Source organism: Schistocerca serialis, chromosome 7 (assembly GCF_023864345.2).
Source record: "Schistocerca serialis cubense isolate TAMUIC-IGC-003099 chromosome 7, iqSchSeri2.2, whole genome shotgun sequence".
NCBI lineage: Eukaryota > Metazoa > Arthropoda > Insecta > Orthoptera > Acrididae > Schistocerca > Schistocerca serialis.
The window spans coordinates 577,702,225-577,724,474 of NC_064644.1; the positions used below are offsets into that span (position 1 = coordinate 577,702,225).

A 22,250-nucleotide genomic window follows, 5' to 3' on the forward strand; every position below is an offset into this window, starting at 1 on the left:
ACGACCCTATTTTTCCATTTTTTGTCATCTCATCATCCGGCATGTTGAACAGTTCATTCAGGGACAGCCAACAGATTTTGTACTGGAGCCCAAGTTCCAGAATTTACAAGATGTGATTTTAGCAGATCTGATGAAGGGCACGCCATATGTGCCAAAATTAAGGGGCATTTCAAAATCCAACACCGTACATGCACTGAAACTTTCACCATGTCTGCAGATGACGAAGAAATTGAAGAAATGTATGATGAAATAAAAGAAATTATTCAGATTGTGAAGGGAGACGAAAATTTAATAGTCATGGGTGACTGGAATTCGAGTGTAGGAAAAGGGAGAGAAGGAAACATAGTAGGTGAATATGGATTGGGGGACAGAAATGAAAGAGGAAGCCGCCTGGTCGAATTTTGCACAGAGCACAACATGATCATAACTAACACTTGGTTTAAGAATCATGAAAGAAGGTTGTATACATGGAAGAACCCTGGAGATACTAAAAGGTATCAGATAGATTATATAATGGTAAGACAGAGATTTAGGAACCAGGTTTTAAATTGTAAGACATTTCCAGGGGCAGATGTGGACTCTGACCACAATCTATTGGTTATGATCTGTAGATTAAAACTGAAGAAACTGCAAAAAGGTGGGAATTTAAGGAGATGGGACCTGGATAAACTAAAAGAACCAGAGGTTGTACAGAGATTCAGGGAGAGCATAAGGGAACAATTGACAGGAATGGGGGAAATAAATACAGTAGAAGAAGAATGGGTAGCTTTGAGGGATGAAATAGTGAAGGCAGCAGAGGATCAAGTAGGTAAAAAGACGAGGGCTAGTAGAAATCCTTGGGTAACAGAAGAAATATTGAATTTAATTGATGAAAGGAGAAAATATAAAAATGCAGTAAGTGAAACCGGCAAAAAGGAATACAAACGTCTCAAAAATGAGATCGACAGGAAGTGCAAAATGGCTAAGCAGGGATGGCTAGAAGACAAATGTAAGGATGTAGAGACCTATCTCACTAGGGGTAAGATAGATACCGCCTACAGGAAAATTAAAGAGACCTTTGGAGATAAGAGAACGTCTTGTATGAATATCAAGAGCTCAGATGGAAACCCAGTTCTAAGCAAAGAAGGGAAAGCAGAAAGGTGGAAGGAGTATATAGAGGGTCTATACAAGGGCGATGTACTTGAGGACAATATTATGGAAATGGAAGAGGATGTAGATGAAGATGAAATGGGAGATATGATACTGCGTGAAGAGTTTGACAGAGCACTGAAAGACCTGAGTCGAAACAAGGCCCCCGGAGTAGACAATATTCCATTGGAACTACTGACGGCCGTGGGAGAGCCAGTCCTGACAAAACTCTACCATCTGGTGAGCAAGATGTATGAAACTGGCGAAATACCCTCAGACTTCAAGAAGAATATAATAATTCCAATCCCAAAGAAAGCAGGTGTTGACAGATATGAAAATTACCGAACTATCAGCTTAATAAGTCACAGCTGCAAAATACTAACACGAATTCTTTACAGACGAATGGAAAAACTAGTAGAAGCCAACCTCGGGGAAGATCAGTTTGGATTCCGTAAAAACACTGGAACACGTGAGGCAATACTGACCTTACGACTTATCTTAGAAGAAAGATTAAGGAAAGGCAAACCTACGTTTCTAGCATTTGTAGACTTAGAGAAAGCTTTTGACAATGTTGACTGGAATACTCTCTTTCAAATTCTAAAGGTGGCAGGGGTAAAATACAGGGAGCGAAGGGCTATTTACAATTTGTACAGAAACCAGATGGCAGTTATAAGAGTCGAGGGACATGAAAGGGAAGCAGTGGTTGGGAAGGGAGTAAGACAGGGTTGTAGCCTCTCCCCGATGTTGTTCAATCTGTATATTGAGCAAGCAGTAAAGGAAACAAAAGAAAAATTCGGAGTAGGTATTAAAATTCATGGAGAAGAAATAAAAACTTTGAAGTTCGCCGATGACATTGTAATTCTGTCAGAGACAGCAAAGGACTTGGAAGAGCAGTTGAATGGAATGGACAGTGTCTTGAAAGGAGGATATAAGATGAACATCAACAAAAGCAAAACAAGGATAATGGAATGTAGTCTAATTAAGTCGGGTGATGCTGAGGGAATTAGATTAGGAAATGAGGCACTTAAAGTAGTAAAGGAGGTTTGCTATTTGGGGAGCAAAATAACTGATGATGGTCGAAGTAGAGAGGATATAAAATGTAGGCTGGCAATGGCAAGGAAAGCGTTTTTGAAGAAGAGAAATTTGTTAACATCCAGTATTGATTTAACTGTCAGGAAGTCATTTCTGGAAGTATTCGTATGGAGTGTAGCCATGTATGGAAGTGAAACATGGACGATAAATAGTTTGGACAAGAAGAGAATAGAAGCTTTCGAAATGTGGTGCTACAGAAGAATGCTGAAGATTAGATGGGTAGATCACATAACTAATGAGGAAGTATTGAATAGGATTGGGGAGAAGAGAAGTTTGTGGCACAACTTGACCAGAAGAAGGGATCGGTTGGTGGGACATGTTCTGAGGCATCAAGGGATCACCAATTTAGTATTGGAGGGCAGCGTGGAGGGTAAAAATCGTAGAGGGAGACCAAGAGATGAATACACTAAGCAGATTCAGAAGGATGTAGGTTGCAGTAGGTACTGGGAGATGAAAAAGCTTGCACAGGATAGAGTAGCATGGAGAGCTGCATCAAACCAGTCTCAGGACTGAAGACCACAACAACAACAGCAGCTTTTGTGAGTGAAATGATATGATCAAACCCCACTGACATAATCAACTCCCATAATCAGTGAGCACAGGTAAAAAGTATCACTGCTGCTAAGTTATACTTGCATGAGAAAACAGATAATTAAAAAATTTAATGGGTACCACAGAAACACGTGAGGAGCTATGCCTTCCAGAACGATGGGTCTATATTATTAGCAGGGCACATAAACTACAACTCGTGAATAGCACCAAGGGGCGCCAAGCTTAAAGTCTCCATCAAATGCACAGATCACCAACAATGTCACATGCCCTCACTTCATGAGATACTCCAGAGAGGTTTGGTAATTAAACCAGGATGCTGGTGCAAAGTGTGGTGAGCATCAGGAACTTTATACCACTACCTTGCCTCCTCTTGCCAGCCAAATACTGGGAATGAAAATTTTTCCCACCACTAAGATTCAAACTGGCTTACACATGGGTTGAGTGCCACTGCACAAGCGTAATTTTTGCTGCTGTAATTAACTTTAGGAAAAAAGTGGCAGTGGTGAACAACAACAACAACAACAACAACAACAACAACGATAACTACAATAATAAAAGGCTAAAAAGAAAAATGACAGGAAAGTGGAAGCCACATGAAAATCCAAGTTCCGATTTGTATTTATTTCTATATAAAAAATAACTGTCAACTTTATGACGAATGGACATCTAATAAAAGACATTACAGCAAGTGTGCATAACCCCAATTGTATCACTTGGGAAAACAGTATTTCAAGAAAGACAGGTTCTCCCTTTCAGTTACTAAAGAGTGAGCTTCTGTTAGCGAATTGATACATAACTAAGCAGTCTCAAAAATGGTGGTACTGCTTTGAGAGCAAACGAGTACTGAACATTGAATTATAGTATTCCATTCATATAACTTCTCTATTTAAAAAAAAATAAAAAATAAACAAATAAAGAAATTTCTACTAGCTACCTTAAGGTTATTAAGGCCTAACGATTAAACACTGCATATCTTCCACAATATTGATAATTCACATTTTGCTTAATAACTTTATTTCACTTCAACATGCACTGACAGATTAGCGAACTTTCATGATGTCTCTGAAACAGCTGTTGTGAGATTGTTGCCTCAGGTGTTGGCAGAATAATAGGAGACAGTCACTTGATGTAATAATGTGATTTAAGGGTCAGAAATACAGTGCAGTTAATACAGACGTTAAAAGTTATATTAAAGAAAATACAGACTTCCTATTTTAACAAAAGTCCATGAATACTGAAATGAAACTATACTTTCATAATACGTATGCTTTAGGAGATAACAATACAGCTGTGTTTTATGAACATCTCAATACCATACTTACCCTTGTGATATGTCTTAGCATTTACAAAAAATATTTTATGTATGAGTTTGTAGAACCATTTTGAAGTTTAGGGAAATATTTGAAATTTCATTTATCATTTTATATTATTTTCTCTATATTTTGAAAGCTACCACTTTTGCCTCTTATCTGAAAACATTAATTATCTCAAGTGATCTGTCTTGCTTCCTGCAGGGTGATTCAAAGAAATCATTTACAAACTGATAAGGCACATCAAGCATACAACAAGGATCAGTAATCACGTAGAAAATGGGAGTCGTAATGGCCACCTGGGACTACTAAATGGCATTGCAGTTACTTAGTCACATGCTACAAATGGTTGTCCACTACAGGAGATGCTCACAGCACACTCTCTCAAACAGACCTGGTGTATCTCGAAGAGATCCTGCTGCTGCAACAATCCTGCCTACTAGGTAACAGATGTTTCATACACAAAGCTCTTCAGATACTCCCACAGGGGACATATCGGGTGATTGTGGTGGCCATGAGACTTGCCCACTGTATCCTATCCAGCAGCCGGGAAAGGTTGCCTACAAATGTGCCCCCACTTGACTGCTGAAACGTGCATGGGTTCCATTGTGCTGAAAACCAATGCAGTGACAAATAGGAATGGAAACATCATTAAGCATGTTTGGCATGGAACATGACATATACATGAATATCAAGTCAGTCCATGAGAATATATGGCCCAATTAAACAGTCTCTGACTATGTCAGCCAACACATCAAGCGTAAATTCATGGTGCAAGGCATGTGTACCCGTAGCATGTGGGTTCACATCTGGGCAAGTATGCAGGTTATGAACATTCATCACAGCCTCGAGTGAGAACGCAGCCTCATTGGTGTGTAGACATTCATTGTGAAGCTACAGTCTGCAGCGAATTCCTGCAGAAACCACCACGCAAATTCCATGTGCTTGTTGTAGTCCTTCAGTTGCAATGCCTCGATGCACTGGAAGTGAAACAGATGCAATCTTTTGTAATATACTGTGTGTCAGACAGAGGTTGGGCGATATCAGTGATGTTGGATACACATTGTGCACTTGTTGATGTCATACGCAGCACCCTTTCAAGAACGCTGTCTTCCACCGCAGTTGCCCATGTCGGTTTTTGGCAACCAGTATCTTGCTCACACACACATGGAACAAACTGCTTCTGCACAATCGGCAATGCAGGATGGCAAATAATCTGTGGCACGGCAACTTCTATCAGGATATTTCACACGATACAATAGCATGGCTTCTCATCCAGTGCAGTTGATCGTGCCATAAATCAAACGCATCTCAGTCATTCTGTGGCACATGTAACTAGCCACGCTACTCCCAATGCTTCCACGGCATGAATGGTGATGGTCTCCATGCGCTCCACCCACGTTTGTACAGCACTGTCCTCTTGTGACTGTAGCACCCTCTTGTGGCATTTGCAATTAATCCTTGTTGTATGTCTGATGTGTCATGTCCATTTGTAAACATAGTTTTGAATCACCCTGTATACCAGATAACAGCAACTAAAGTTACTTTCAGCAAAATCATAAGTTATTAAAAATTTGTTATAAAAGTTAAATTTAAAAATTACTTGAATAATATTTTACAAAATATGTTCACAAGTTAATATTTAATTTAATATTTTCTACACAAATGTTATATCAGTAAAACTACATTGATATTAATGAAAGTCTGAGATCTGTTGAAATGTAACATCTTTATCTTTGCTTTGTGTTACTCTCTGAAATTTGTACGTAGAGAAAGTTGTAAGGTGGTAGTAGAGTCAGAACGATGTCTGTTTCGAGTGTTAATGGTGCCATGGGGATACAAGATTGTAACTTGTTTCCATACCCTTGTGAAATGCATTCATAGAGTTATGTTATGGTACAAGCATTGTCAACAGTCAAGATGTGTTTTGTCAAATATACGAAGTGCATAAAATTGGTACTCTGAAAAGTGTTGCATTTGAGAATACTTCGAGTTTACCTATTTACATTATTTTGGAACTAAGCACTACTTTATTACCGTAAAATAGTTTTATGAATGGATTACACCAAAACATCAATTTCACGTAGAGACACAAATTTTGTTCTTGAACTTGAGACAAACCCCGGCTTTTCTCAGTTTTTATACATGACACTGAGTGATAATTGTTATGATCAAGACAATTATGATGAGTACGATTAAAAAAAAAAAACTGATTTCATTAACATATGACTTGGGCATTTTTGATCTGATACCTACATCATTCAAAGTGATCAAATCATTTCCATGTCTACTACTTTAGACGGAAATGTCGAAGCAATAAATTTACTCAGTTATTAATCTTTATCTTTAATTGGACTGTGGGGCTTTAAGATGGGCTCTAGTTATTTCAACAGTGACTTTATGGTTCTTCAGATATTTTCCAATTGAGCCCTACACAACTAACATCTAGTGAACATGAAACCAAAAAGAAATTATATCTTATTTCAAAACTGATTTACAATATCAATTAGAAAGAGGTTGTAACTTACAAATTAAATTTAAGATCTGTCTTAAATCCAAACAAGAGAAGCTTAATGAAAATCGAGCTCTATCAGATTAGATATAGGTTCCTATAGTTATTTAGATATTTGCCAAATTATTTGCTGTTTGTTTGTCCTAGACAATTAATCTTTTCAAGACACATGTGTGTGTGTGTGTGTGTGTGTGAGAGAGAGAGAGAGAGAGAGAGAGAGAGAGAGAGAGAGAGAGAGAGAGAGAGAGAGAGGCAGAGGCAGTAACTACTGAAGTACTGGTAAGCACCTCTAGCGTGTAATTATCTGGTTGTATTTAAACTTTCTTAATACAATTATAATCTGTATACAGTCAGTCACACCATATTCATAACTGTGAACTGCTCTGACCAATCTGTATCTTGAGCGGCAAATTTTTGAGTCTTTTGAGCTGTTCCTATGAAGTAAGAATAGTGGCGCACAAAACCGCCCATTATCTAGATCAAACAGAATGAAAATAAAATAGTTTGCTGCGGTGTCCAGAGGGGTAGTGTACAGGGCTTATATCTGGCAGATTGTGATAAAACACTGCTGTACAAAGTTGTCTGAATTGGTGGGCGACTCAAAAATTATCCTGAGCTAGACACATTACTGCAGATTTTAACAATTTTGTCAGTGTACATACTACAAAACCCTGATTTCCACCATTACAACTGTCTGTGGAGAAATGGCAACCCACTGTCCCTCACAAGCTGACACCAAATAAGATAGTGATGTTGGGTGGGGCTCTGGAGTGAAGTTGACATTTCAGCTCATCCAACAGGTGTTCCATGGGCTCAAGTCAGTACTCTGGGCACGCCAGCCCATTTCAGAAATTTGTCATACAACCACTGCCTCACAGGTGCTGCTTTATGACAGGGTGCACTGTTGTTTCTTTAACACTAAAGGATTTACACATAATGTATCTTGCTTGGAAATTTTGGGTTCAGTTATAAGGAGTATTTCTTCCATCTCCATCACTTTCATTCCAGTAAAATTTTGATATTGTTGTGGATCTTCCATCACAAACTCTACAGTGAGATTCCTGCATGCTCCAAAACCATTACACCTCATAATCCACTCTATTATACAACACAAACACGGTCATTTATGTTTTTTCTTTGCACTAAAAGTATTAAAAATGTAGCTGCAGCCCAATGTTCTTCCACTGCAAACTCTGCCTTCACACACAGAACTATGACAGAAAAAACTCTGAGTGATCTCTCAGCTCACTCTCTCATGCTGCTGCATGTAAATGCTCTCACAAGACTCCCAGACATTCCAGAAAGTACTTGCAAGCAACTATCAGACAGCAATTATCAGCAAAAATTCACCCCTAGTGTGAACAATTCTGCAAGTACTATGTAAGAATACCAAACAGTCTGAAAGCAAAAACCTCTCATGTATATCCCAGGCCTTAGTATTGGGATTATTACACTCTTTTTTTTGAATCTGAGTGTATTTTATCTGTCCCTCACACATTGTGTGTCAGTTGGAACAGTCTTGTCATGATTGTTTTTGCCAAGGACATTAGTAACTCGGAAGTAACCTCATCTACTCCAAGTGTTCTGATTTGGTCTTTCAATCCTCATTAGCTTGTTGCAATATTGCATCACTCATCCTATCTTCATCCATTTCCGGTTCTGTTTCTTTAGAAAGCTACGTGCAAGTTCATGTGCTTAGTCCCACCAAGTGGAAAGTGATAAACAAACTTAAGGAACTATTATTTTTCACTGATGTTTAATGTTAATATTACGATTCTATGAGGGAGTGTGTGTGTGTGTGTGTGTGTGTGTGTGTGTGTGTGTGTGTGTGTGTGCAGAAATTTAATGCTTGATGTCCGATTTGTGTCAACTGTGAGTTAATGAGAAACTCGTATTAATCTGATGGCCATTTGGACACACATCCCATTTATGTAAATATATGGAGTGTTCAAATGAAAAGCTATGAATCACAACGTCAGTTCTAAATATTTGTACAGACAACTGCATCTCGATTAGCTTCCAGTTCTTCCACACTTAGTGCTCACTTCCTCACAGGAACATAAATGTGTTCTGATTGATTTCTTGCATAAAAATATTAACTGTTATATATATTTCTTTTTATCCCTTATCTGCTCTTTGAATGTTGTATGTAGGCATAGGTAATGCAGTAGACTCCTAACATTGTCAACTCTACCTTCATAACATTAAAGTTCGTAAGGCTGCAACCACAAAAATTCAATCTGAATGTTGCTACACTTTATTGATCACTTTACGGAAATTTTGAACTTTTCTTAAATAAATTGGAATGGTTGCTAAACAAAGTAAATAAACAGGAATGTGATTCGATAATTTGTGGAGATTTCAACAATGACTTTCGTACAAAATGTAGAAACAGGGAAGTCCTTTTGAACCTTGATGAATCTATTTAAATACTCAAGTACATGCTGCTACTGAAGTAACAGACACTTGTGGAACAGTTTTAGATTAGTTTCTTGTTGAGAAGAGTTTATACAGCACTTCAACTAAAGATTTCAGTACAAGCTTTAGTGACCACCAGGTAGAGTTTATAAAAGAAGAAACTGGTGAAAACAGAATATCAAGGAAAAATACAACATTTCCACAACAAAACAAAAATGTAACAAATCTCTTAGAAGTAGCAAACACATTTAACAACTTTTCACAGGTTTTGCATGTAGTATGATACAAATCAAACACAAATAAGAATACCCAATCCAATAAATATAAAATAAGCACATGTAGTAGGTCAATGTACATCAACTATGTCACACAAAATGGATTACCTAGCAGAAGTAGTAAGGTACAGGCCTAGATGGATGAGTCGGATCCAGTCTAGTGTCATGTCATTCTCTGCCAATGGCATCATCAGATGCGGTAAGGAGGGGCATGTGTTTTGTTTAGTTTTGTTTGTTTTAGGGTGCAAAAACAACTAAGGTCATAAGTGCCCATGTCATCACATTAGTTAATCAAGAAGTAAAAGAATTTTAAAGTGACTATATGTTAAACCCATTTGATGGAAGGAAAGTGAGCTAAGAACAAGGACTTCCTTGTGGATAAAGGTCCACAAGGACAATGGAGGTCCCGAATCAAGATTAAATGTCCTTTGCCATATTGCTATGTTGGATAAAAAGTAAAATGCTGTTGACAGCCTGCATTTCATTTACTAAAACAGCCGATAACTTAGATGGCAAACATACACTAGAATGCAAGTATTTAAAATCAGGGCATTCGGTCAGAAAATGGCAAACTGTCAAAGGCTGACAATGAGCACAAAGTGGTGGGGGGCTAAAAAGACAGTGCCTAATATGCAGCCTGGCTAAAACGATCTCCTTGGGTGAGAGGGCCAATAGGAAGTTGGCCAAGCCACTAGGAGAGGTTTAATTCCCCAGAGCTTGTTCCCATGAAGAGGATACCAGTGGTGATGCCAAAGAGACACAGCTGCCTACAGGCGGTAACATGGAGATGGTCTGAAGGAATGGAAGAGATAGTGGGCCAAAGTAGGACGACTGCCACATTGGCAGCACCGTCAACAGCTTCATTTCCCATCCGACCGACATGGCCAGGAACCCATATGAACATTAAAACGGCTCTCTCTAAAGCACACAAGTGGAAGCTTTCTTGGACAAGTTGCACTAAGGCATGGAGTGTTACAGCACACAGAGGCTCTGAAGAGCACTGTGAAAATCAGAGCATATGATACAATTAAAAAGCCTGCGTCACTGCATTTACTGAGATGCCTGATAAGAGGGCGAAGAGCTCTGCTGTAAATATTTAGCAGTGTTCTGGAAGCTGATACTGAAAATGTTTGGTGCCAATGATGAAAGTACACCTGTGTCACCACAGTCAGTCTTGGAGCCATCAATGAACAATAAGGTACTATCGCCAAATTGCTTGCAAAGGTTGAGAGTCTTACAGCAATAGATTGAATCCGAAGTAATTTCCTTAGGAAGCAAACGAAGTCCAAGATAAACAACATGGCAGATAAACAAAATGGCAGACAAACATAATGTGTGCCCCCCTTAAGGAGAACATTACACTGGTATGACAACGGTAGTTCAGTAGCTTCTGCGTAGAGATTCTCTGCAAGGTTATTGTAAACAGCACCAGTGGCCAAATGGTTTCCATATTGATAGATTGTATTAAGATGGTTTAAGATGTTGGAAGAAGAAGAGTATTCCCAAAGACTGGAAAACAGCTAGAGTGATATCAATTTTTAAAAAAGGAAATAAGGGCCTATGCAGTAATTACAGAGGAATCAGTTTACTGGACTCAGCATACAAGATGTACGCTAAGATTTTAAATACTAGACTTAAAAACATAGTAGAAGCAGTACTGCATGAGGAACAAATGGGTTTTAGGAAAGAGCACTTCACAATAGATGCAGTTTTTATTCTACAGCAAATAATAGAAATACAGAGAGAGTGTAATAAAGAAACACACATTGCTTTTATTTACTTTAAAAAAGCGTTTGACAATGTCAATCAACAGAAACTTTGGGAAATAATGATGAATTGCGGATGTCCAAAGCATCTAGTAAATGTGATAAAAAGTTTATATCAAGACACAAATATTACTCTAGATCTCAATGGTAAAACAACTAATGAGGTACAAACTAACAAAGGGGTACAACAAGGCTGCTGCATCTCTCCAACTTTGTTCATCTACATTAATGAAATAATACATATATGGAAATCAGAATTTCAGGAAGGCATCTACCTATATAGGAACATTCTTTAAATAATTTACTATATGCTGACAATGCAGTGATCCTAGCAGATAAGGAAGATGACCTGCAGAAAGGAATCTACTTGGAAAAAACAAATAAGTGTAAAATTTAACATGGAAATTTCAAAAGAAAAAACTAAGACAATGGCCTTCATGGGGAAAGAACCAATCAGAACCAAAATAGTGACAGAGCAGAAGATTTTATTTAGAGCAAGTAAACCATTTCAGTCACCTCGGATGTGAAATGACATATGACTACAGCAGAGATATTGAAATTAAGCTTAGTAAATTCAGTCGGGCATGTGGAACAATCAACAGGAACCTAAAAAATAAAACCAGGAAAGACACTCAAATTAAATTATATAAAACTGTTGCAGTTCCCACACTGCTCTATGGAAGTGTGACATGGGTGATTACCAAGAAGCAAGAAAGCCAGATTCAGGCACGAGAAATGAAATTCCTTAGAGGTGTTAATGGTTGCACAAGAGAAGACAGGCAAAGAAATCAAGATATTAGAGAAGAACTGCAAATCTTCAGCTTCAATGATAAAATTCGAGGTTACAGAAGAAAATGGAATGAACATCTACAAAGATTGGAGAGTGAGAGACTTCCTTTAAAGGCAAGAAATCATAAGTGCCATGGGAGAAGAGACAGAGAAAGACGTGACAGAGATGGGTACCGTAACAGGCAATTCCTACCTAATACCCAAAGAAAAGATAAAGATGGAGACTGTTTAAGATAGAGGGCCATAGGGACATGCGGATGAATAAACAAAACACCCCTAATCTAGTTTCGAATGGACAAGAGGTTGGTACAAACAGAGGATGGTGGTCCAATCTGGTCCCCAGGAAGTACTGCATAGGGTGCTTAGGGCAATGGACATCTCTAAAAAGGGCCATCACAGAAGTTGGGAAGGAAAACATAGGTACAAAGAAGGTAGCTGCAAAGAAACCATGGGTAACAGAAGAAATACTTCAGTTGATTGATGAAAGGAGGCAGTACAAACATGTTCCGGGAAAATTAGGAATACAGAAATACAAGTCGCTGAGGAATGAAATAAATAGGAAGTGCAGGGAAGCTAAGACAAAATGGCTGCAGGAAAAATGTGAAGACATCAAAAAAGATATGATTGTCGGAAGGACAGACTCAGCATACAGGAAAATCAAAACAACCTTTGGTGACATTAAAAGCAACGGTGGTAACATTAAGAGTGCAACGGGAATTCCACTGTTAAATGCAGAGGAGAGAGCAGATAGGTGGAAAGAATACATTGAAAGCCTCTATGAGGGTGAAGATTTATCTGATGTGATAGAAGAAGAAACAGGAGTCAATTTAGAAGAGATAGGGGATCCAGTATTAGAATCGGAATTTAAAAGAGCTTTGGAGGACTTACGGTCAAATAAGGCAGAAGGGATAGATAACATTCCATCAGAATTTCTAAAATCATTGGGGAAAGTGGCAACAAAATGACTATTCACGTTGGTATGTAGAATATATGAGTCTGGCGACATATCATTTTACTTTCGGAAAAGCATCATCCACACAATTCCGAAGACGGCAAGAGCTGACAAGTGCGAGAATTATCGCACAGTCAGCTTAACAGCACATGCATCGAAGCTGCTTACAAGAATAATATACAGAAAAATGGAAAAGAAAATTGAGAATGCGCTAGGTAACGATCAGTTTGGCTTTAGGAAAAGTAAAGGGACGAGAGAGGCAATTCTGACGTTACGGCTAATAATGGAAGCAAGACTAAAGAAAAATCAGGACACTTTCATAGGATTTGTCGACCTGGAAAAAGCGTTCGACAATATAAAATGGTGCAAGCTGTTCGAGATTCTGAAAAAAGTAGGGGTAAGCTATAGGGAGAGACGGGTCATATACAATATGTGCAACAACCAAGAGGGAATAATAAGAGTGGACGATCAAGAACGAAGTGCTCGTATTAAGAAGGGTGTAAGACAAGGCTGTAGCCTTTCGCCCCTACTCTTCAATCTGTACATCGAGGAAGCAATGATGGAAATAAAAGAAAGGTTCAGGAGTGGAATTAAAATACAAGGTGAAAGGATATCAATGATACGATTCGCTGATGACATTGCTATCCTGAGTGAAAGTGAAGAAGAATTAAATGATCTGCTGAACGGAATGAACAGTCTAATGAGTACACAGTATGGTTTGAGAGTAAATCGGAGAAAGACGAAGGTAATGAGAAGTAGTAGAAATGAGAACAGCGAGAAACTTAACATCAGGATTGATGGTCATGAAGTCAATGAAGTTAAGGAATTCTGCTACCTAGGCAGTAAAATAACCAATGACGGACGGAGCAAGGAGGACATCAAAAGCAGACTCGCTATGGCAAAAAAGGCATTTCTGGCCAAGAGAAGTCTACTAATATCAAATACCGGCCTTAATTTGAGGAGGAAATTTCTGAGGATGTACGTCTGGAGTACAGCATTGTATGGTAGTGAAACATGGACTGTGGGAAAACCAGAACAGAAGAGAATTGAAGCATTTGAGATGTGGTGCTACAGACGAATGTTGAAAATTAGGTGGACTGATAAGGTAAGGAATGAGGAGGTTCTACGCAGAATCGGAGAGGAAAGGAATATGTGGGAAACACTGATAAGGAGAAGGGACAGGATGATAGGACATCTGCTAAGACATGAGGGAATGACTTCCATGGTACTAGAGGGAGCTGTAGAGGGCAAAAACTGTAGAGGAAGACAGAGACTGGAATACGTCAAGCAAATAATTGAGGACGTAGGTTGCAAGTGCTACTCTGAGATGAAGAGGTTAGCACAGGAGAGGAATTCGTGGCGGGCCGCATCAAACCAGTCAGTAGACTGATGATTTAAAAAAAAAAAAAAAAAAAAAAAAAAAAAAAAAAAAAAAAAAAAAAAAAAAAAAAAAAAGGGGGGGGCCACTGAGGGACCGGGTAAAGCATGTGATCAGGTAAGATGCATGTGACAACCAAGGAAGTTTTCTGTCAAGCATGAGCCCCATGAATTTCATAGTTTCAGTGAACAGAGGAGCAAGAGGCCCAAGATATAAAGACAGAGGACAAAACCGACTGCACCAAAAGAAATTCATACAAATTGTTTTGACACTGCAAAAGTGAAAGCCATCGTCAATATTCCACAAGTAAAGATGATCGAGACACTGCTGAAGATGCTGCTCAGGAAGCTAAGTCCATGGAGAAATGCTATAGATTGCAAAGTCTTTGATGACAAGAGAGCTGAGATGCCTGGCGGGAGACAGGCCATAATAGGGTTGATGGCTATAGCAAGGAGGACAAGGTTCAGGACGGAGCCTTGAGGCACCCGGCTTTTCTGGATAAATGTGTCCGACAAGTCCGAACACATACTCACCTTGAAAACTTGGTCTTTTAAAAATTCCTTAAAGGTTAATTGGAGAAAAGCAAGCTCGAAATCCACATTGTGCAGAGGTTAGTACATATCAAGATTCAAGCCACCATGCCAAAGAGCCATGAATCATACATTCCATCACCTTGCAAACACATCAAGTGAGAGAAATGGGGTGGAATCTAGAAGTAAGGTGTTTGTCCTTGCTGGGTTTAGGTATGGGTATAACAGTGACTTCACACCAGAGTCTGGGAAATGTGACATCTGTGCAAATGCGATTGTATGTATGAAGGAAAAAGTGCTGGTCCGTGAGAGAAAGGTGCTGCAACATCTGAATACAGACATCATCTGACCCTGGGGCAGAAGATCGGAATGAACTGAGAGCATAATCTAGCTCCCTTATAGTAAAGGTGGTGGTGTAGCATTCAAGATTCTGCGAGGAGAAGGATAGCACCCAAGCCTCGTCCACTCATTTCAGAGGGAGGAAGGTGGGGTGATAGTGGGTGGAGCTCGAAACCTCTGCAAAAGAGTGGCCTAAGCTGTTGGAGATAGCTACAGGGTTAACACTGACATCACCTGCTATGGTCAGCCCAGAAATCGGGGAATGAACTTTGGTACCAGAGAGCTGACAGAGGTTGCCTCACACGACAGAAGAGGGAGTGGAACTGTTAAAAGAACTAGTAAGTGAAATCCAGCAACTTTTTTTTCTATTACGGAGAATGAGACAACACTGCGCACCCATGTGTTTATAAAGAATAATTTCACCATTGTATGACGACAGTTAAAATTGCAGAGAGCATGTATCTGTGTGTGAATCACGTCCCAACATGCCTCAGTCCACAAGAGGACCGAGACACAGTGTGGTAGAGATGAAATGCAAAGTATGAAACATTCTGGTGTGGTAAGGATAACATTCATGAGGTACTCTACCAGGCCATCACAACTGGGGAAATGTTGCTCATCGAAGGTTGCTGGGGAGGAATAAAGCTACCAGTTGGCATTAGAAAACTGCCAATTAGGTTTACATGTCGGTGGAGTACGAGTCAGCAAACTGATAGCACAGGGGAAATGGTTGCTCGAGTAAATGTCAGAGAGAATGGACCACTGCAGATTACAGGCAAGCTGGCAGTGCGGAATGAGAGGTCCAAATGGGAATAAGTATGCATGGAGTCTGAAAGGTGAGACATGTGGTCGGCACACCCACTTTCCCAGGTCATCGTTGGGTTCCTTTACTTTGAAACAGCATTAATTGGTTGAATACTCCTTAGTTGGCCTCACAAGGCTGTGTGCACCACCAAGGAAGTACTGGGAATCTAACCTGGATCCTCCACAAGGCATTCAGTCATGTTGCCCACTCAGCTCCTGAGGTCGATAGCAAAAGCAGTAAAGGGACTAAAAAAATCCAGCCCTGCAGGCACTGGTGGTGTCTCTGCAATTATCTTAAAGATGAATACTGTAAACCTAGTTCAACTACTTACATGCGTATGTGACTGCTCACATGAATGTCTCACGAATGTCTAAGGTAATTACAATGTATAAAAAATGACAAACAATGTAAATAACCACAGGCCATCACAATTTATTCTTGCATTTAAAAAATATTAGAAACAGTCACGTACAACATACTTCCGAGATTTGGAAATAAAAACAAAATCCTATGTAGTCAATAACACAGATTCAGAGGTAAGAGGTCAACAAGAACTGCCATTTATGAGCGCATTAATTCTATACTAAGCTTGATTGACAAGAAACATGAGCAACAGACATATTTATTGACCAATCACAAGCTTTAGACATGCATCATAAGATTCCGCAGTCAAAGCTCGAGAAGTATGTCCATCAGTTTGATCAGTTCTATCCTGAGCAACTGTAAACATGAGGTGAGCTTCAAGTACTCTAATATCAGCCTTAAAACTACTTATGAACACTTATCTGAGCGTAATCTAATTAAATATAGTGTACATTAAAGATAAAAAATGTGACCACTTCAGTTCCTTTTGTATGCTAATGATATAACCTTAAGTGTCGATGCTCAAAAAAATGATCTCATTTCCAGAGGACACTGCAGTCAATTGAAAGGGAAAAGTAAGGTAGAATTACAGCGATTAGTAAACAGTCACGAAACAACTTAGCAACTGGGCGCAGAATAATCATCTTTTAACAAACAGTACAAAAACTATTGCACCAACGGCCTTCACTTAATGACAAAGAGCAGCAGTGTTTGCACAGAATTGTCAGTGCTAACAGACAAACAACACTGAGTGAAACAACCACAGAAATCAATGTGAGATGTATGACAAACAAATCCGTTAAGACAGTACAGCGACATTTGGCATTAATGCCCTATGGCAGCAGATGAGTCATGTGAATGTCTTTGCAAACAGCACGATATCGCCTGCAACGCCTATCATGGGGTCACGATCATATCAGTTGGGCCATGTAACATTGAAAAGCTGTGCACTAGTCACATGAGTCCCGATTTCAGTTGGTAAGAGCTGATGGTAGGTTTCGAGTGTGGTACAGAACTCCACAAAGCTATGGATCCACATTGTCAACAAGGAACTGTGCAAGCTAATGGTGGCACTATAATGGTGTGGGCTATGTTTACATGGAATGGACTGGGCCCTCTGGTCCAAATGAACCAATCACTCACTGGACATGGTAATATCTGGCTGCTTTGAGACTATTTGCAGCCATTCCTGGACGTCATGTTCCCAAACAACAATGGAAGTTTTATGTGGATGACAATGCGCTCTATCACCAGGCCACAAATGGTTTGAAGAACATTCTGGACAATTCAAGCACTGCGCGCAGTGGCCGTGTGGTTACAGGTGCCATGTCACGGATTGCACAGCCCCTCCTGCCAGAGGTTCGAGTGCTCCCTCAAGCATAAATGTGTGTGTTGTTCTTAGCATAAGTTAGTTTAAGTAGTGTGTAAGTCTAGGGATCAATGACCTCGGAGTTTGGCCCTTAGGAATTCACATACATTTGAACAATTCAAGCAAATGATTTGGTCACCCAGATTGCTTGACATGAATCAAACATTTATGAGACATAATCGAGAGGTCAGTTCATGCACAAAATCCTGCACCGGCAACACTTTCACAATTGTGAGTGGATGAAGAGGCAGTATGGCTCAATATTTCTGCAGGGGTTATCCAGTGTCTTGTTAAGTCCATGCCATATCACGTTGCTGCATTACACTGGGCAAAAGGAGGTCTGACACAATATTACAAAGTATCCCGTGACCTTTGTCATCTCAGAGTAGCTCCACAGTTTGGATCATGGCTGGAATTTGAATTCCAAGGGAAACTGTATGATTTAAAAAGCTGACGTAGACTGAATTACAACTGGTTTGCGGCATGGATCCTCAGTTTGGTTTATGCCTTTCACAATGCGTCCTCCGTGGAGATTACCTTCAGATATTTAAAATTATGAACTCTTTTGTAGCATCAAGTTCCAGCTACCAGTAGTTGGGATGGGTCTCTTGAATGAGCATGCATCCTGCTCATCATTATCTTTGATTAATTCACAAGGAGACTGATCTTGTTCAGTGTTGCCTTCAAACTGTCACTCATCCACCTCAGTTTATCCTTAGATCTGGACAACGGATCCATGTAATTCAAAAAGGCAAGATGTGTAATTTTCTCACATTCCATCTAGATCCTGTTGAAATTCTTATGGAAGCTTCCCTATTTATCTTTCTGAGTGCCAGGTTGATCAATATTAATGATACTCCGGTCTCCCTGTGTCAACCCTGTGTTTATGTTCAAGCTCTTTGTGACTCGGTCACCAGGCTGACTTTGCCTTTTTAATCAGTAAGACAGCCTCACACTAGGCCCATTAGTTTCTTGGGCATTCCTCACTCGTTTGGGCAATTCAACAGGCTCTCCCAGAAAATGAAGTTGTATGCCTTCTTAAAATCTTTGGATAGTAGATGGTGGTCTTTGCTGTGAGCTGTCACAGTACACAGATATTGCCAACAGTTGAACAGCCCTTTCTGAAAGCATCTGATACTCACCAATCACAGTTGGACAGGATCTTATAGTACACGTTCAGGAGGGTGCTTCTTCTGTAGTTGGTGCATTCCATTTTGTCACCTTTCCTGTGTATAGGACAGATGACTGCTGCCTTCAAATCTTCTGTGGTCTCCTTCACAATCCATATCATCCTGATTAGTTGGTGAATTCTATTGGAAGATTCTCCCATTCAGGGTAAATGACTTATCTAGATTTCTTCTTCTCCTGGACTTTCGTTCTCCTTCATCTTTGTCATCTGTTTCTTTATTTCCTCCAGAGTAAATGGTGGATATCTTGATATACACTACTGGCCATTAAATTTGCTAACCGCGAAGATAACGTGCTACAGACGCGAAATTTAACCGACAGGAAGATGATGCTGTGATATGCAAATGATTAGCTTTTCAGAGCATTCATACAAGTTTGGCGCCTGTGGCGACACCTACAACATGCTGACATGAGGAAAGTTTCCACCCGGTTTCTCATACACAAACAGCAGTTGACCAGTGTTGCCTGGTGAAACATTGTTGTGATGCATCGTGTAAGGAGGAGAAATGCGTACAATCACGTTTCTGACTTTGATAAAGGTTGGATTGTAGACTATCACGATTGCGGTTTATCGTATCGCGACATTGCTGCTCGCGTTGGTCGAGATCCAGCAACTGTTAGCAGAATATGGAATCGGTGGGTTCAGGAGGGTAATACGGAATGCCATGCTGGATCCCAATGGCCTAGTACCACTAGCAGTCGAGATGACAAGCATCTTATCCGCATGGCTGTAACGGATCATGCAGCCACGTCTCGATCCCTGAGTCAACAGAAGGGGCGTTTGCAAGACAACAACCATCTTCATGAACAGTTCGACGACATTTGCAGCAGCATGGACTATCAGCTCGGAGACCGTGGCTGCGGTTACCCTTGACGCTGCATCACAGACTGGAGTGCCTCCAATGGTGTACTCAACAACGAACCTGGGTGCACAAATGGCAAAACATCATTTTTTTGGATGAATTCAGGTCCTGTTTACAGCATCATGATGGCCACATCCATGTTTGATGACATCGCGGTGAATGCACATTGGAAGTGTGTATTCGCGATCACCATACTGGCGTATCAGCCGGCATGATGGTATGGGGTGCCAGTGGTTACACGTCTCAGTCACCTCTTGTTTGCGTTGACAGCACTTTGAACAGTGGACGTTACATTTACATGTTACATGTTACGACCCATAGCTCTCCCCCTTCATTCAATCCCTGCGAAACCCTACATTTCAGCAGGATACACCGCATGTTGTAGGTCCTGTATGGGCCTTTCTGGATACAGAAAATGTTCGACTGCTGCCCTGGCCAGCACATTCTCCAGTTCTCTCACCAATTGAAAATGTCTGGTCAATGGTGGCCAAGCAACTGGCTCGTCACAATACGCCGTCACTACTCTTGATGAACTGTGGTATCGTGTTGAAGCTGCATGGGCAGCTGTACCTGTACATGCCATCCAAGCTCTGTTTGACTCAATGCCCAGGCATATCAAGGCCGTTATTACGGCCAGTGGTAGTTGTTCTGGGTACTAATTTCTCAGGATCTTTTCACCCAAATTGAGTGAAAATGTAAATACATGTCAGTTCTAGTATAATATATTTGTCCAATGAATACCAGTTTACCATCTGCATTTCTTCTTGGTGTAGCAATTTTAATGGCCAGTAGTGTACAATACCAGGAGGCTGAAATCTGAATGCACCTTCAGGTTCACCAGAGTTGAAGAGTTCTCATAAGTACTGTTTCCATCCCTGAGCAATGTTGAATTCATTGGTGAGCATGGTGCCATCCGAAGAATGAGGTCCCATATCAAAGTTGGTACCTCACAATGGAACCACAAGTAAGGACAGTCGCTGCCCAACGCAGCAACAAATGAGACACGTCGGTGCAAATACATCCTCAAGAGGCTCCATATGCCACTGCTCCTGGAAGGGTACTTATGTCACAGAACCTGCCCCTCAGCCCGGTCTGCAATCATCCATTATGACAGCATCAAATTAGTCAGGTCCAGCAGCACAAGTCGTACTCAAAAGCAGAACTGTTTATCAAAGTTAACAGTCAACTGTATATTGAGGGAAGAGACTATCATGCTGTAGTGTATTAAGTTACAGAGTTCAGCAACAGCAACAAATACACAGACATTCCTGTGGAGATGGAGTGTTCCCAAGTTACATAGTTCAGATTGTTCAAACTTTAATGAAGTGCTCAAATATTCTGTACATATTGTAGTATCCCCTTGACCACCTCCCGAAGCAAATCTAGGCTTGCTAGAACTCACTACAGTGTTGAAGCGAATGTCTCAAGTGTGTTTTTAATCTGGCATGACAATGTTGGCAAGGATGCTTGCTGCAGTTTCCAGTGCATTGAATTCCACCCTGGTCTGCCCTGTGGATATTTTTAGTTTCACTATTCTCAGTAGCCACAATCATATTGTTATTATTTACGTGTATGCTATAAAGCCACATCTGCAGTGTCACGAGAAATGTCTCTAAATGAAATTGTTCAGTTTCAGGGGCAGCACACTGAATAACTGCTGCTCAGTGTTCACCACATGACAACCTTAACTGTCACCAGAAGCAGCTCCACGACTGGTTGCTGCTCCCAAGTTTCACCAGTTTAACAGTAACGAAGGGCATTAGTCCACATATTGTGCACAACTGGAAGCACACTTCGCAGCAGACAATGTTACAGGTATGGCATGCATTGCTTACTTTTTATCAACTGTCAGACGACGTATACAGTCTGTGTCTTAAATTAAGCTCTGAGTCTTATCCAGGTGATACTGGTTGTGAAGAACTCATCCGCAAACTCAACAAACCTTATGAATTTCAAATTGTTGTCAATGCAGTGAGATTTAGATTTTTTCATCTTAAGAAGCATCCTGAACAGACATTAAAACAGTTGACTGCTGAATTCTGAGGGTTCACTAGACACTGCAGGACCAAGTGTTCTTGTGGACTACTTTATAGTGACGTTACGTTAAGTGATGCAATTACAAAAATTTTGTCGGACGCACGAATTTGCACTGCTATTCTAAAACTGCCAGATCTGGATCTGAAACAGTTTTGTGGATTTTAGAGTCTCAATTTATTGTGGACACAACTGAAATCAATTTTGAGGCTCTGCTTATTTCTCTTGTCCATAGTGCACTAGGCACTCAGTCTAAGGTTAATGTTAAAGTGAACAAAAACAGGGCTCAGACTAACAGTAAATGTAAAAGTAAAACAATTTAGTCACAGTGTACATGAGGTGTACTTCAGAATAAGGAGAGGAAGTACTGCTGCCCCAGTGTTTTTCAGATCACAACAGAAAAGCTCATCATTGTCGTGATGCGCAGTGTTTCAGGGAGGGGGAGCGAGGTCATACCTGGATAATCTGTTTATAAGGCGGCCAGAATGGGCACCTTTCACGAGTGGGGCTACAGCGTAACTTTCAGGAAGTGAAAGTTGCATCAGAAGTCAGCACTACCATTACTGCCGGTGCCACTGAAGACCGCA

The 22,250-nt window shown here is 40.3% G+C and overlaps 1 protein-coding gene across 1 annotated transcript in view; it reads right to left on the bottom strand.

Annotated features, from left to right (window-relative positions):
- LOC126412189 (AP-3 complex subunit beta-2) overlaps positions 1 to 22,250 on the bottom strand; it is a 255,075-nt gene that overhangs the window by 29,878 nt on the left and 202,947 nt on the right. The gene's annotated exons all lie outside the window — the stretch shown is intronic.